Raw genomic sequence first — 15,725 nt, forward strand, 5'->3', positions numbered from 1 at the left:
CCATTTACACCAAGTGGGGCTATCAATATTATGTTCCATTTACACCAAGTGGGGCTATCAATATTATGTTCCATTTACACCAAGTGGGGCTTACAATATTATGTTCCATTTACACCAAGTGGGGCTATCAATGTTATGTTCCATTTACACCAAGTGGGGCTATCAATATTATGTTCCATTTACACCAAGTGGGGCTATCAATATTATGTTCCATTTACATCAAGTGGGGCTATCAATATTATGTTCCATTTACACCAAGTGGGGCTATCAATATTATGTTCCATTTACACCAAGTAGGGCTATCAATATTAGGTTCCATTTACACCAAGTGGGGCTATCAATATTATGTTCCATTTACACCAAGTGGGGCTATCAATATTATGTCCAAACATGAAGAAAACAAAAGCGCATTTTTTGGAGTTACGTTTCTCTGGTTCTCATGCGACGATATGTACGTAAGAGTTTTTATTTACAAGACAGCAGTGATATGCTACTGGACATTATTATTATTATTATTATTATTATTATTATTATTATTATTATTATTATTATTATTATTATTATTATTATTATTATTATTATTATTATTACTATACCATGAAAGCTATACGATTTTATAACCATTATGAACCTGAGGTCCAGTGTATCGGCGCCTTTATTTTATATATAGGGTGTTTCAAAACAACACCGACAATGTTTGGGAGGTGGTTCCTCACACCAAGATAAGACAAAAAAATATAGACCAACTTGGGTGCCCAAATGCTTCCTTTCGGAGTTATAGGCTGCCAAAATCATAGAAAAATTGAACTTTAAAGGGCCATAGGTCCAAAACTATGGGTTCTACCGCAATCGGGTCAAGATTTCACTTAAGAACTACTACGTGCCTTATCCAAATATTCATGTTTCAGAATCCTGCAATACTTCAGCAACAATTTTATAGAGGTAGTTGGTGAGTATTTCAAATTATAAATTCTTAGCCAAACTCCCTCTATAAAAACAGTTGCGGAAATACCTCTCTATTTCTATTTCAGATTCTTATTCTGCGATCAAAACTAAGCAACTTTTAGTTTAAGCACTTTTTCGTTATTCTAATAGATGGCGCTGTAATCGCAAAACAATTAATATCATCGTACGTACGTCCCCTAACATTGGGACCTCAAATATTTCCGAAATGACAAAAGATGTGCCAAATCTAGTTACGTAGGAATGTACCCATGTTAGGGACCTATAAAATTCTGTAAAAACATGTGCCCCCAGGGGTCCCATCATTTATAGGGGCCAACTTGAAAGTTTTATATGGAAATTCTCTATTTTTATTGCAGATTCTGATTCTGCGACCGAAAATACACAAATTTTACTTGAAGCTCTTTTCGTTGTCCGCCTAGATGGCGCTGTAATCACAAAAAAAAAAAACTATCATCGTACGCTACCTGGGATTGATAATAAACTAAATATCTCGAGAAATACACGTGCAATTAAAAAGCACGAAATACGTGTCCAGTGTTTTAAAAAGGCTTAGGATAAAGTAAAATTGCTTTTATTTACATTTCAGTGTGACCGTGGAAGACTATTACGATATGGAAAGGAAAGTTTTTGTGTTTTGAAACAAGAAACATCTTCTCTAGAATTGTAAAGGTCAAGTAGACCAATATGTTTGTTAAATATCACGTGATACGGACAGATTAAGTAAAATCATTATTTCACACTAGTAAGTAAAAGCAAAAATGTCAAAGGAGATTTCACAGGAGAACAAATTTAGGAAACCAGATAAAGCGCAAAGAAACTTAATTGATATACAGGACTATTGTAAATGATCTTCACGATTTCAAAGGTTAATAACTCACGTGTGTTTAGTCACAATCATATGCTGTTTATTTTAAATGACAAAATATTCAAAATTAAATACACGCGTGTTATGTTCCTTGTCAAAGTTGCTCAAGATGAGTGCCGTTTGTAATTCAACATACATCAGTTTGATAGTCTAATTCTTGGTACACTCTCTTTTACATTCCACAGTCAGGAGATCAATCTGCTTCTTAAATGCATTCTCAAAGTTTAGTTTAATTGTTAGGGATGGGTGACTGATATACTTGGATTTAACATAAGCCTAACTTCATTGAAAATTCCGTTTCACATGAAAATAGAGAATAAAAAAGGAGCATTGTGCTGTCTTCGTTTCCTGATATCTAGATTTATTGTAACTACAAATCACCTTTACTAGCCTCGTAGTGTCTTCCCGTTTTTGTTTTTTCGAAGAACTTGATTATCATGAGTCTCTTTGTCTCTCACGACTTGGTTGTCTAAAATTGGCAGATGAACAAAGTGTAACTGATGTTTCGCAGTATGTGATCAAACTGCGCACCTTTCCTGGCATGGCAGTGAGCAATTCGATGGCAAAACATAAATACTGCATTCCTGATGCGTCAAGTTCAATAAGAGCAAAATCATCAATAATCCTTTGACGAAGATTATCCAAAGTGGTTGGCATTGTTTGATATACTCGGATTTTTAGATAAACCCAGAAAAAAGTAGTCTAGTGGCGATAAATCAGGGGAACAGAGAACCAGCGGGCTACCCAATATTACCTCTTCTGCAAATGCGTTATTTAGGAAATTCCGTGTTAAGAAATTGCCGCATATTTACACGGTTGTGCGGTCCTGCACATCTTGCTGAAATCATCTGTGGGCAAAATTGTATTCTGCAGTGTCTCTTATTGCTGGAACTACTTACATATTGATTTCGAAGCTTCTCCTCACACAGTTCAGAAGTCAAATTGTTATTTTTTTTTTAAAAAAGGACCAGTTATTGCATATTTAGCACTACCGCCCAGATATTCAACTTTTCAGGATGTAGAAAGTATTTGAAACAACCAATGAGATTGCTGTCAAATCAAAGCCTGCAATGACTTCTGTTAATATAACCGGTTAGGTAGAACGTGACGTCATCAGAGAACACATTACTGATAAGAAAAGTAGGATCATCATTGATTTATTTCATCATATCTTCACAAAATTCTACACGCCGATCAAAGACATATTCATCCAGCTGGTGTATCAGATGAACTTTGTATGGATGGAACTTCATTTTTTTCATTCTTTTCGTAGAAATGTGACTAATGTCATGTTGCTCAGCAGCTTTATGAATGCTAAGTTGGGTATTTTCTACAAACAGTTGACAATGCAGCAAGTTGTGTAGTTTGGTGAAAGTGAGCTCTCTCAAGATCAGGCTAATTTGTATGGAATTAAGGACATATGGAGTTATACAATATGATAAAATACACCTGTAAGTACTAGTGATTAGTTAAAATTAATTCGTTTGTCTTGATATAATGAGGATGTAAGTAGAGCTCTTAAAATAAAAGCAGTAAGATTCCTGAATGTAAACAAAACGAAGACAGAATTGCAACCTCTGCAAGGGATATTTTTGTGTGAAAAATCCCCTTGTTAAAACTCGTAAGGAATTGTAATAACGCCACGTGATGTGGAATAACATTCAGGTTGGTACTATATGTCCTAGATAGTACAGAACAGAAAGTAGTCCAATTACGATTATCTATATTGAGGGCTTGCTTATAACGCTTTTATCGTTTATTCAGAAACGATGGGGATTTGTAGTAAGTACTCAAAAGCCGTAGCTAGACAAGACAATAAAAAAAATCCAGTGTAGAGAATGTAATAATTTATTTCATGGTGCGTGTGTTCAGTTAAAAGAGGAAGACATCAAATTTCTACGTTCTACGGAACAAGTGTGGCGATGCGACAGTTGTGAGAAATCGCGTAGAAGAAGTATGATTGGTGATACCTCCATAGAAGTTACAAGTAAGTGTCGTGCCCTTAGTGAAGTGTATCAATTATTATTATCAATTAGGGAAGAGATTAATAATTTGAAAAAATCAAACAAGCAAACAGAAGATGATTTAGGAAGATTTTTGAATCTAGCACACTAAAAACTTGATGAGAACTCGAAGTTACTAAAAAGTCAGGATGAAACACTGAAAAAATGTTCCGAACTCATTGATTATCTAAAAAATGAAAACTTAAGGTTACAGAAGGAAATTGATAAGCTAAATTTGGAAATAGATGATCTAGATCAATATGGTAGAAGGAATACCGTAGAATTGTATGGTATCCCAGAATTACCTAATGAAAATGTTTCTGTTGTAAAGAATGTAGGTCGGGCGTTGGATATATCAATTAATGATGGCATGATAGACGTATGTCATAGGTTAAAGAAGTCTCCTAATCAGATTATTCCTGGCATAATTGTTAAATTTGTAAGAAGGTTTGATAAAGACAGGTTTCTTCAGAGAAGAAAGGCAAAACGAAATTTAAACTGTGGAGACCTAGGATACACTAATGGGGGACCTATTTACATAAAGCAGAGTTTATCTTCAAGTAGAAGGATTATATTTAGCGAAGCTAAGAAAGTAAAAAGACAAAAAATTCGCTTTTCTGTGGGTAGATTGGTCGGGGAATATTAAGCTTAAGAAAAGTGCTGAAGATACAATTGTATATTCACTTAGAACACTGGAAGACGTTAGGAAACTAAACTAAGCAATATGAGTGTTAAGGGTAAATGTTTTTCATGTTACTATCAAAATACAAGAGGATTGAATACAAAATTAAGTGAATTGTACACAAGTGTTCTAGCTGCTAACTTTGATATCATAGTTATTACTGAGACGTGGTTAAAGCCAAGTGTGTATGATAATGAAATTTTAGATGATAGATATAGTATAGAAGACAGAAATAGTAAAAAAGAAGGTGGTGTTTTTATAGGAGTATTAAACCACTTTCATACATATACGCGTAGAATCGACATCAACATAGAAAATATTGAAGCAGTTTGCCTCAAAATTATAATAGAAAATCGCTCGTATCTAGTAATGGCTGTTTATATTCCGCCCAATTCTAGAGCGGAAACTTATTATAATTTCTTATCAAGGGTCGAGGAAATCATTAAATCACATCATTTTAATATAATTCTGATTGGTGACTCTAACTTATCTTTGGTAACAGACTCAACATTTCATTTATTACAAGGTGGAACGATATATTCTTCTCTTGGTAATTTTATGTCATTGAACAACGTTAAATCTATAAATAACATAAAGAATCGATTTGACAAAATATTAGATTTAGTAATAACAAACCTCAGTGAAAATATGAATGTATATAGAATATCAGAACCTTTTGTAGCTGAAGATTTATATCACCCACCTTTGTTAATTCAAGAATCGATAAATGTTAGACCATCTCATGCTAGATGCAACTCGATTTTAGTTTATAACTATTCTAGAGCAGATTTTTTGAGTTTGTATCATGATTTGAGGGAAGTTAGTTGGGATGGAATATATAATTCGAAAGATCCGAATGAAGCATTGGATCACTTTTATAGGGTCTTTAACAGCATTATTGAAAAAATGTCCCTAAAAGAAAGTTATATAAGAGAAGATCATTTCTCAATTGGTTTTCCACAGACATAACTAAAACTTTGAAACAAAAGCAATATTATAGAAAGAGAAAACAACATTCTGAGTATAATGAAACTATGTTTCTTGAATTGCGTAAGAAGCTGAAGAAAATGATAAAAATAGAATATAATCTGTATTTACACAACCTTGAAAATAATCTTGATAACAATCCTAGTTATTTTTGGAATTACATTAAAAGTAAAAAACTTAACAATCGAAACATCAACACTATGACATATCGTGATACACTTTTACTGTCTACAGGGGAAATAGCAGATAGTTTTGAACAATATTTTAAAACTGTGTATGCTGCAGAACTCCATCATACGAAATTCCATCAGTTGACAGTACCTAATTGCTTAAATATTGATATCATACATGAAGAAGATGCAAGGAATCAATAAAGAAATTAAAATCAAGTAAATCCAGTGGACCTGACCAAATACCTCAGTAAAGGGAGTCGCGATCTAATATTGAAGCCTCTGTGTTATATATATAATTTCATTCAAAAAACTCAAATATTTCCTAATAAGTGGAAACTTAGTAAAGTTTGTCCCATTCACAAATCAGGTAATCCTGAAGTTTGTCCCATTCACAAATCAGGTAATCCTGATGTGATTGAAAACTATAGGCCAATTAATTTCAATAGATATTTGAACAGATTTTGTACAAAAGGATATATAATCATGTAAAATCATATATTTCTGAATTTCAGCATGGCTTTTGACCTAAAAGATCAACAGTGACAAATTTAGTAACGTTTACTCAATTTATATCTAATGCAATTAACAATAGTAACTCAGTTGATGTACTTTATACAGATTTTGCTAAAGCGTTTGACAAACTTGATCACTCTATCTTGATCAAAACATTGGCTAAGTATGGTTTCTCTAATAGTTTGTTGAAATTTTTCATATCCTATGTATCAAGTCAAAAACAGTATGTTTCCTATTATTAGACTAATTCAGTACGGTATGAAGTTCTATCAGGTGTCCCACAAGGTTCCAACTTAGGACCATTATTTTTTTATGTTATTTATAAATGATCTGCCGCAAACAATAAAGTCATCTCATTGTTTGCTGTTTGCAGATGAGCTTAAAATATATAAAGTAGTTAATAAAATGAACGATTCTTTAGATTTGCAGGCTGACTTAAATAATTGTTACAGGTGGAGCGTAGGAAACAGATTGTTTTTTAATGTAAGAAAATGTATTGTTACATCATTTTCTAGAAAGTTAGTAACATATAAATATAAGATGAATGACGAAATACTACGAAGAGAGGATAAAGTGAAAGATTTAGGTGTGAAAATAAGTTGCCGTGTTACATATAAAAACCATATTGAATCTGTTATTAATGATGCATACAGAACATTGGGATTTATTAAACAGAAATACTATTGATTTCAGAAATATACATGCAATGTGCAGTCTATACAATAGCTTTGTAAGAACTAAATTAGAATATGGATGTATAATTTAGGCTCCCTGCTATCAATATTATATAAAAAGGATTGAACAGGTACAAAATAAATTTTTAAGATGTCTCTTTTATAAATATATAGGGGAACGTGGGGTATAATGGGGAAGCTAAGATATTTGCTTTTCTAAATTGGTAACCAATATATCAATTGCAGTAATTTTTTTGTGGTAGACACATTGGACATTTCTTGTAATATTTCAACCAGCAAATCCTTTCAAAAATATTGTTTTGGACCTTTTTGCTTAGCTTATTCCAAAAATGGCTCTTATCCCCATTATGCCCCCTACGTGGGGCATAATGGAACATTGGATTTCAGTCAACCCCATTATGCCCCTACCCCATACTGCCCCGTACACTATTACATCTATAATATCCAGCTCTAATATAGACTTATCATTATAAAACAACAATATATGATTACTATTATACAACACAACTTGAATTTTATGAAATATTTATTAGACTCAATAATCAAATATAACAGAAGATGAGTACTCTTTTTTTTAAAAAAAATACTGATAATTACTTCAAAAAGTATATGGTACATTCTGAATTAGGCATTATTAAGAAAAATAAAAAAAATGTGATCATTAGGAATTGTACTACAAAGTTTATGCAGATTACATCGAATTATTGTCAGTTAAATCTTAATATTTCCTGACATCAAATCAACATAAACAGACTTTGAAGTTGAGCATGAAAAACTTAAACAAAACTGCGTATTCGAACCTTATACATAACAACTTTTGGGTAATTGGTTCTAATCCATTTTCTAACCTCATCTTCATAGAACTTGCTGAGTGGCCTCATAAAGCCGACGTCAAGGGGTTGAAGTCGGTGAAAGTAATGAGCAGGCAGACAAAGCAAAACTACTCCATTTTCTCTTTCCATGTCAATTAAGTCCAAGTTTTTAGTGTGTGCGCTATGACTATCCAGAAGACGAAGAACATGTTTACTTGAGACATTCCTGAAAACATTAGGAATTTCTTGAACCATTTGAGAAAGAGTTCTTTTGTAATGCATCCAGTAGCACTGACTTCTGCCCATGATCCAGGTGAAAGGCCCATCTCAAATTCCTGCTGTATCCTTGCTCTAGGGTAAATCATCATAGGTGGCATGTAAGTTCCAGCAGCTGAACAGCAAATTACTGCAGTAACCGTTTCTCCTCTCTCTGTTGAAGTTACAGCTCCAACTTAACGTTTCCCTTTCTCTGCGACAACCCTTGTATGTCCTTTAGGATTCACGGTTATTTCGGTTTCATCTACACTATAAATATTTTCTGCAGAGAGATGATGTTCATCAATGACTCCAGCCAAAAACTCAAAAAAGTTGGAAACAGCTACCTTGTTGAACCCCATCGCGCGAGCTCCTGATGTAGATTCTGGTTTACGAAGTGCTATTTCAGGGTGACGCTTAATAAATCCTCTTAACCAGTCAATTCCAGCCTTTTTTCTTCTTTGTTGAAAGGGAATTGGTGAATTTTGTTTCTTTCTGCCAATTGAAACGCTAATTCTCTCAGTTCATTGACAGTTAGACCAAATAGTCGCCTCTCCATTTTCACTAAATAATCTACTAACTCGCACTCCTGTTCATAGGTAAACACAGGCTTGAAATATCCCATTTGTTTCTGGAAAGATCCAAGGTTTTCTCGTTCCTTGTTACAAAGCCGCTCCAGCATAGTCTGGGAAACGTTGAACTGTCGGGAAACTTTATAATATCCCATTTCACCACGTATTACACTCTCGATGGCCGCCTTCATCTTTTCTTCCTCCCAACTTTCCATCGTTGATTTCCTTTTATATGTGCGAACCATCCTAAAATGACAGCAAACAAGACCTTATGCAATCCCAGTATTAACAAGAAATGTTTCAAGCTGGACAGTAAACTACACAATCGATACTCTTACGGGGCATAATAGGGTAATGGGGCAAAATGGGGAGGTTACAATACCGTTTTGCCCCACCCCGTTTTGCCCCAGATGAGCTGTAGTGTTAAATCAACGAGTATCTCTGTTATAATCTACAATCCGTAAACCTAAAAAACACACAACAAACACAGAAGAAATATTCTTTCAACATATCAATAGTTTAAAAGTATGCAATAAGTAACTTGCCTTATCTTGACAAAAGAAAAATCCCAATACTTATATGCCACAGCACGAAAACAAAGAACTGACACACAGCACTGTTCCTTTTTGACTGATAAGAACGCTACTCAAGCGCGACAGCCCTTCGTCCTTGAGAATCTTGTTTAGGTACTTATCGCTAGATTACAGTAAATTACAGTTCGAAAAATACCGATACCCCGTTATGCCCCCCTACCCCGTTATGCCCCACGTTCCCCTATATAAGATCATCGTATCAAGAGAGAATATCGTATAGAACCCTTTTAAGGAATTTCATTATGATAGCTTGTGTGATAGGAGGGAATTAATTGATCAAATGTTCTTGTACAAAATAGTTAATGGTTTGGTCGATAGTCAGGAACTATTTACATTCATTAAATTTTAATATTAGGAACCCAGTCTGCGTGTTCGATTACCTTTTCACTGTTGTAAATCTAATACACTCATACATCAAAACTCGCCAATAGCAAGGATAACTAGAAAGCATAATCTATTAGTGAAAAAATGTTGTGATGTTGACTCTGCAATGAATATTGAATATTATATTACCATAATAAAAGAATACATTAATAAGTAAAACAGTACTTTTATAGCTAATGAGGACCTACTGATTTGCAATGCGATTTGGACCATGCATATTTACAAACTACAAAACAAAGATCAAATACGTGTGAAATTATATATAGGAATATCTACGGTTTGCACTTTGCTCATGTATTCATGTATTTACACATTTATAACAAAACGATGTATTTACTCTTTTACTATGTAATGTATTGAATGTTTGTACTATTTTCTTTCATTATTCTGTATATGTTTGTTACTTTTCTTTTCCCTCTGTTTATTCTTCTCTTTTTGTAATGTCTGTTTTTATTAGTTTTACTGTGTAATTTCACAAGGAAAGTACCTGTAATACCTATTGTAAAGGGAGCAATAGCTCTGTAATAGGTAATAATGATAAATAAATAAATAAATAACTGCAACATCAAGCTGTTTGTCACCGATTTCGGTCGGCCAGGAATGTTACAATCCTTTATAGTTACCGTTTCCTCGACGCGTCTTACGATGCACTCAAAAGTAGATCTCGAAATGGGATTGTGTGGAACGCGAATTTTTTCGTTAAATATTACCCTTACTTCAGTACATGACCTTTGGTGATTGCCCCATCCTCGTATCATCGAGGAGGCGCGGTGGGTCGTTGGTAGAGTGTTCACCTCCGGTGCTTGGGGTCCCTGGTTCGATCCCAGCTTGAGCTGCGTGGATTTTGTGGTGGAAAAACACCGTGCTTGTGGGTTTTCTCGTGGTTCTCCCGTTTCCTTTCACTTTCTTCATTCCACCATTTCATTCATTTCTCATCATCACCATCTCCTTTAGCCTAATCGGCATAAGTGTTCACTTTCACTTTTACCTCTCCGTTTGATACATATCTTCATAAACATGACAAAAAATAATTACTTAATTCTCTTTTGACACAATGTTCTATTATCAATTGAAACTTCATGTCCCAACGGAGAGCTAGAGCTAATTAACTTTCATAGTGTCCACAAGCTTACAGAAAAAAATCTCAGTTCTTGAAGAATATTGTTACAAACATGTTCATAACACTTTTGTTTGCAAGTCTTAGCACCAATATCACACAGCATGTCTAGTTCTTGAACTAAGTTTTCATTTATCAGCCTCAGGTGACATACAATGATAATATTATTATTATTGCGATTTGTGTTGTCTAGGAGGACAACGGAAAAAATACATAAACTAAAAGTTGCGTATTTTCGGTCGCAATATCCGAGTCTACATTAATGTAGACGGTATCTATTTGGAATTTTGGGAAGACGAAGGCAACTTTATTTTATGTTAGTTAAATAGATGTTTTAAAATGATTGGAGACGTATTTAAATTGCAAGTGCATTTCTCGAAGTATTTAGTTTATTGTCAGCGTTAGGTGGGTGACGTGATATCCCTTTCTTTTCTTTCTTTTTTCTTTTCTTTTCTTTTTCTTTTTTTTCTTTCTTTTTTTTTTTTTTTTGTTATTACATCCATCTAGTAGAATAACGAAAAATTGCTTAATCTAAAAGTTGTTTACTTTCGATCGCAGAATCAGAATTTTCATTAAAAATAGGATATTTCCATTTAAAACTTTCAAATTGGCTCCCGGTGCCCTATGATTCGATCCCTGGAGACACTTGTAGTTTATAGAATTTTATAGGCCCCTGACATGGGTACATTCTTACGTAACTAGATTTGGCACATCTTTTGTCATTTCGGAAATATTTGAGGTCACAAAGTTGGGGACGTACGTACGATGATATACATTTTTGCCATTACAGCGCCATCTATTAGAATAACGAAAAAGTGCTTCAAGTAAAAGTTGCTTAATTTTGCTCGCAAAATCAGGATCTGCAATAAAAATAGGGGGTTTCCATTTGAAACTTTCAAGTTGGCCCCTGGGGCCCTATGATGGGAATCCTGGGGGCACTTGTTGTTTACAGAATTTTATAGGCCTCTGGCATGGGTACATTCTTACGTAACTAGATTTGTCACATTTCTTTTCATTTCCGAAGTATTTCAGGTCGCCAAGTTAGGTCAGACATCCTGTATATATATGGATATTAAGCTCAAGGAGACAATGATGAAAGTAAATGAAAGATAATGGAATAATTGGTAGAATGAGAAAGTGGAAGGAAGCGGGACTACTCCGAGAAAACTGACGGACATGGTGTTGCCCACAACAAAATTAGTTGGCCGGAGTTTGAACCAAGGACTCTATGAAGTATTGTCTTTCTAATCAATCATTAATACACATTATTGTTTTTAAATATTCAGTGTACTTTTTTGTGTTTTGGAGACTAGGGATACGCACGAAACGAGTCGAGACAGGATTTTCCTGACAAAATTCGAGTCGAGACACAGCTCTTCCAATAGTAAAATATACATTTTTCGAGTCGGGACATCACTTTTACAGCACATTTTCGAGACGGGACAGTCACAAATCTTGTCTCGTTCGCATCCCTATTGGAGACTATACCGCGGAGGTCCCACAGGAAGCAAAAATAAACAGATAGTTTCGTGTCATATTGTGAGACTTCGAAGTCTGCCGTAGTCTCACAATGTGACACGAAACTATTTGTTTACTTTTGCTTCCTGTGGGACCTCCGCAGTATATACTCTCCAAAACACCAAAAAGTACACTGAATATTTAAGAAACAATAATGTGTATTAATGTTTCGTTCATAAACGTATATTACCAGCAATTAAACGGGTTGAATTTGTTACTGACAGACTTTCTTTTATTACTCTTAAGGGACGGTGGTGTGATATTATTGTTTTAAATGTACATGCCCCAACAGAAGATAAGGATGACGATATAAAAGACAGTTTTTACGAAGAAGTGGAACGGATATTTGACCAACTCCCGCGATACCATATGAAAATTCTATTAGGGGATTTCAATGCGAAGGTAGGACGAGAGGATATTTTCAAACCGATTATAGGGAACGAAAGTCTGCATAAGGAAAGTAATGACAACGGTGTTAGACTCGTGAACTTTGCAACATCCAAAAACCTAATCGTGAAGAGTACAAAATTCCCACATCGCGACGTTCATAAATACACTTGGACATCACCAGACGGGAAAACACATAATCAAATTGATCACGTTTTAGTAGATAGAAGAAGGCAATCTAGCATAATTGATGTCCGGTCATTTAGAGGGGCTGATTGTGACACTGACCACTACCTGGTAGCAGCGATAATACGAGAGAGGTTATCGTTGAATAAAGGTAATATTCATTGTCCGAAAACGGAGAGATTCAATTTAAAGAAATTAGAAGAGAGCCAGGTAAGAGAGGAATATCAGATTGAAGTTTCGAATAGATTTTCGGCTTTAGAAGATTCGGAGTGCACTAGTGTTGAGGATAACTGGATTGAAATTAGAGATAGCATTAAAATTTCAGCAAAAGAAAAATTGGGACACGCGGAAATACGTAGGAACAAACCATGGTTCGACCAGGAATGCATAAAACTAGCAGAGAAGAGAAAACAGGCAAAATTACGCTGGCTACAAAATCCGAATGAAATGACTACACAAAATTTCGCAGATATCAGGCGGGAAACTTCCAAAACTTTTAGAACAAAGAAACGCGATTTTCTGAAAGCTAAAATTAAGGAACTTGAAGATAATAGTAAAAATAAAAACATACGGGACATGTATAAGGGAATCAACGAATTTAAGAAAGGCTATCAACCTCGTGCTTATATATTAAAGAAATCTGACGGTACAGTTCTCACTGACACGGATAGCATCTTAAATAGATGGAAAGATTTCTTTGACGATTTGCTTAACACGCAACCAAAAACTAGTGTTCGTGGAGAAAAGGAGATACACACCGCAGAACCGTATATTCCAGAACCCAACCGAATAGAAGTAGAAACCGCTATAAAGAAATTAAAGAAACACAAATCTCCGGGTGTAGATGAAATTCCGGCTGAGTTAATTTTAGCTGGAGGCGAAAAATTGTGGAACAAGATACACAAACTCATTCTCCTTATCTGGAACAAGGAAGAATTGCCACAAGAGTGGAAAGAATCAATCATTGTTCCAATCCACAAGAAAGGCGACAAAACTGACTGTAATAATTATCGAGGCATTTCTCTTCTGTCAACATCCTATAAAATCCTTTCAAATATTCTGTTAGCAAGACTGACCCCATATGCAGATGAAATTATTGGAGATTATCAGTGCGGATTTAGACGAAATCGATCAACTATCGACCAGATATTTACCATTCGCCAAATACTCGAAAAAAAGTGGGAATACAATACCCCGGTACATCAACTATTTATTGATTTTAGAAAGGCGTACGACTCGGTTAGGAGAGAAACATTATACAACGTTCTTGCAGAACTTGGAATACCGAGAAAGCTAATTAGATTAATTAAGATATGTTTAAATGAATCCCAAAGTAAAGTCCGGGTAGGAAATTTTTTGTCCACGAGCTTTCACGTCGAAAATGGCCTGAAACAAGGAGATGCGTTGTCGCCATTATTATTTAACTTCGTTTTGGAATACGCTATAAGGAAAATCAAAGATAGCAACCAGGGCTTACAGTTGAACGGTATTCACCAGGTTATGGCATATGCTGATGATGTAAATTTAATAGGAGATGATAGGAGAATAATAGAAAGAAATGCAGAGATCTTATTAAACGCTTGAAGGGACATGGGTTTAGAAGTAAATGCAGAGAAAACTAAATACATGGAAGTGCGTCGGGACCGGAATACAGCAAATTATGGATGCGTTAAAATACTAAATAATACTTTTGATAAAGTGGATATTTTCAAATATCTAGGATCAATATTAACAGAGGAAAATCATATTCACGGAGAAATTAAATGTCGACTAAAAGCAGGGAATTCGTGTTACTATTCGGTTCAAAATCTCTTGTCGTCGCGAATTCTGTCGAGGAATTTGAAACTTAAAATATACAAAACGATAATCATGCCTGTTGTTCTGTATGGCTGCGAAACATGGTCACTTACTCTGAGGGAAGAACATAGACTGAAAGTATTTGAGAACAAGATCCTGAGACGAATATTCGGACCCAAGAGGAACGGGAATGGGGAATGGCGGAAACTTCATAACGAGGAACTACATAATTTATATGGTTTACCCAACATTGTTAGGGTCGTCAAGTCTAGGAGGCTTAGGTGGGCGGGTCATGTAGCTAGAATGGAAGAAAGTAGAGACGCTTTCAAAGTTTTGATTTGAAGACCAATCGGAAAACGACCATTAGGAAGACCTAGGCGCAGATGGGAGGACAATATTAAGATGGATCTCGCAGAGATTGGAATACAGAGTAGAAACTGGATGCAGTTAGCTAAGGATAGAAGTCAGTGGAGAGCTTTTGTGAACGCGGCATTGAACCTCCGGATTCCATAGGCCATAGAGTTAGTTAGTTAGTTAATGTGTATTAATGATTGATTGGAAAGACAACAGTTCATAGAGTCCTTGGTTCAAACTCCGGCCAACTAATTTTGTGGTGGACAACACCATGTCCGTCAGTTTTCTCGGAGCACTCCCGTTTCCTCCCACTTTCTCATTCTACCAATTGTTCCATTATCTTTCATTTACTTTAATCATCGTCTCCTTTAGCCTAAAAGGCATAATCGCGGGACATTAAAGTCAAAGATTTCATTTCATTTCATTAATGATTAAAAAATAATTCTAGTACATAAAATAAATATGTGATATATTCACTTAAATGTTTAAAATACAGCTTTTTTTAAAAAAGAAAAAGGAAAATTAAATAACATTAGTTTGTGCAAATTTAAAAACTAATTTACTGCATATTTGTGGGTAAGAACACGACTAAGAATTAAATTACTCTACATTAAATTGTAATACGTATGACAATTACACGGTCATACATGGAAAGAATATTAAGTGCATAGACATCCGCAGCGAATAGCAAGTGGGGGAGGGGTCAATTTGCCCCTGGATTTTTGATGGATGTTCAATTCTTGCAAATGCATATCAAGACATTCCTAATTTGCTTACTTGCATACTCTAAAACTTATGATTTGTATTTATATCAAATACTATAGTTAATAAGGACATGTATGTAAGTAACGTTGTTTATATTATAT

The 15,725-nt window shown here is 34.8% G+C and overlaps 1 protein-coding gene across 1 annotated transcript in view; it reads left to right on the forward strand.

Annotated features, from left to right (window-relative positions):
- The window catches only part of LOC145671015 (uncharacterized), a 691,049-nt gene that overhangs the window by 19,621 nt on the left and 655,703 nt on the right, over window positions 1-15,725 (forward strand). The window lies entirely within an intron of this gene.

This window comes from Thermobia domestica, chromosome 15, assembly GCF_964235325.1.
Source record: "Thermobia domestica chromosome 15, izTheDome1.hap1.1, whole genome shotgun sequence".
Classification (NCBI taxonomy): domain Eukaryota; kingdom Metazoa; phylum Arthropoda; class Insecta; order Zygentoma; family Lepismatidae; genus Thermobia; species Thermobia domestica.